Genomic DNA, 2500 nt, shown 5'->3' with positions numbered 1-2500 from the left:
CATGGTAATACCGACAAGATGTGGAAAAGACACTTACGTACGGAAGAGCAAAGAGGCATTATGCCATGACTGGAACAGTACAGAAATAACCCGCATATAGAAGAGAGGAGCTGACCACGACGTTTCGGTCCGACTTGGACCATTTGCAAGTCACACTCCGTAAGCTCCTCACACTTATGTGCATTTAAGGACATTTATTATAGGAAACAAGTGGCGAAACGTTTCCAACAATAAATGTCCTGAACTGTACACGAGTGTCTTTTCCACACAGAGACTGTGGTACCATATACCAAGATATCAACAAGGTGCTGTGCCCTGACACAATCTTAGAGCCATTTAGTGACTGACTAGTGCCACGTAGTGGAGAGATGAGTGTTTATGATAATAGTATATAATACCGACAGCTTGATAAGACACACGTGCAACAGTTAGGTATCTATTTCGAAACGTTTCGCCTACACAGTAGGCTTCTTCAATCAAGTACAGAAGAGTTAGCAGAAGCAGTAGAGATGTGAAGACGTAGTCAGTCCATCACCCTAGAGAGATGGAGAGATATGTAACGCCTCGCCAGTCACAGGAAATGTCCAGTGTAACATAATCTTCACGAGGCACTGACACTAAACATTTTAAATTTGCTTGCAACAAATAAGACACAATACAAATTCCAGGACATAATTTGAAGACAGTAGAACTATATACAGAAGATGAGGTAATCAGTCCCTCAGCCTTGGAGTTGGCACGAAGAGCACCGTGGTCATTCAGGTTCTGGAGCAGAATCAAGGAACCTGGCGCTTGTATACTAACGTCAGGTGGAAAGGGGATGTGTAGCAGACGAGGGCATAGTTACTGGTAGGCGGGATTCCCCAGTGGTAGTAGGTCCTACCCAAAGAGATGGGTTAGTTGTAGTAGTGGTTGTCGTAGCCGTGAAGAAGGATATGCACGTCTACAATGAAGATACTTAGATGTTGCACATATGTCTTAATTTCATCTTGTCGGTATTGTATACCATTCTTGTACAAATGAGACACAATCTGTGGATATATATCCAGATGTATTACTGTTAATCCCTTCAGGGCCTAGTTCTGTATGCTCTTGTGGTACCGTCCACGTGAGGTGCACAATTAAGCAACTGCTTTGCCGACAAAATCTAAAATCTGGAGCCGCAGAGAGGAGAGAGGCATGCAGAAATTACTTTCCTGTAGCCATAATGTCGATCACGCAAGAGTCAGTAAGCGAACGAAAGAAATCTGTCGTTTTGAGTGAGAATTATGTCTTGAACAGCCAATGGCACTTTGTAATTGTATGCCACACACCATGGCTTTCTCACTCTCCCTGGCTCTCTCCCTCTCAACCTGGCTCTCTCCCTCTCACCCTGGCTCTCTCCGTCTCACCCTAGCCCTCTTCCTCTCTCCCTACACACGCGCGCGCGCATACCTCACACAAAATGCAGAGAATTTATGGGTTGTGTTTAGTTTACAAAAACACGTGAGCAGAGACTATTACATACTTGTAAACGTTTCGGTCCTGGGACCGAAACGTTTTCTAACAAATATGTAATAGATTCAACAGAATCCCGCATTTTACTGTGAATAAAAAGTACGTGATCAAGGGGCTCGGGAAGAGACCAGAATTGAGCGGAAAACTCTCTCCACTCTGAGAATATATAAATCCTAATGGTTATAATCATAACCATAATTTTTAAAGGGGTGGGCGGGTAAGCCAGTGGAAGGCCTCGGTCACATGACCAAAAGCTCCAGTTGTGGGTCATCATATGACTAAGACCCGCGTCAGGAAAGACTTGTCATGTTTCCTGGCAAACTTTATCTAACCTAACCTCAACTTTGAAAGAATAAATTAATATAATACCGTAACTGGAACAGTTTACCTGGAGTTTACCTGGAGAGAGTTCCGGGGGTCAACGCCCCCGCGGCCCGGTCTGTGACCAGGCCTCCTTAGGTCAGTGTCCCAGGATGCGACCCACACCAGTCGACTAACACCCAGGTACCCATTTTACTGATGGGGAACATAGACAACAGGTGGAAAGAAACACGTCCAATGTTTCTACTCTGGCTGGGAATCGAACCCAGGCCCTCGCCGTGTGAAGCGAGAGCGTTAACCAGGCCACCAGACTGTACCGCACCGACTGTAACTTACGACGTTGCGATGCGACTTGGACCATTAACTACTCCATGAAACACGTTTTGCCAGCCTAATAGAAAGAAGAATAGTGGAAACATTTCCACAGTGATGATACCAAAATATCTGGAAAAGTGTCTTATTCATCAACTTGTGGGTTCTCTGAATCCTTTTACCATTAACTAGCCACACACAAGTGCGAAGGAAAGGGCGCCAGTTATATACACGAAGGGAGGATGGGGCCGGGAGTGGTAGAACGAGAGGAGGGAGTAGTAGTAGTAGTATAATATTGGCAAAGAGGACAACGTAGAGCTGGTGAAACATGGGTTAGAGAATAGTGTTAACTAAGCAATAGTAGTGGTGG

The sequence above is a fragment of the Cherax quadricarinatus genome, chromosome 87 (genome assembly GCF_038502225.1).
Source record: "Cherax quadricarinatus isolate ZL_2023a chromosome 87, ASM3850222v1, whole genome shotgun sequence".
Classification (NCBI taxonomy): domain Eukaryota; kingdom Metazoa; phylum Arthropoda; class Malacostraca; order Decapoda; family Parastacidae; genus Cherax; species Cherax quadricarinatus.
The sequence above is the reverse complement of the archived record's forward strand: the minus strand, read 5'-3'. Positions refer to the sequence as shown.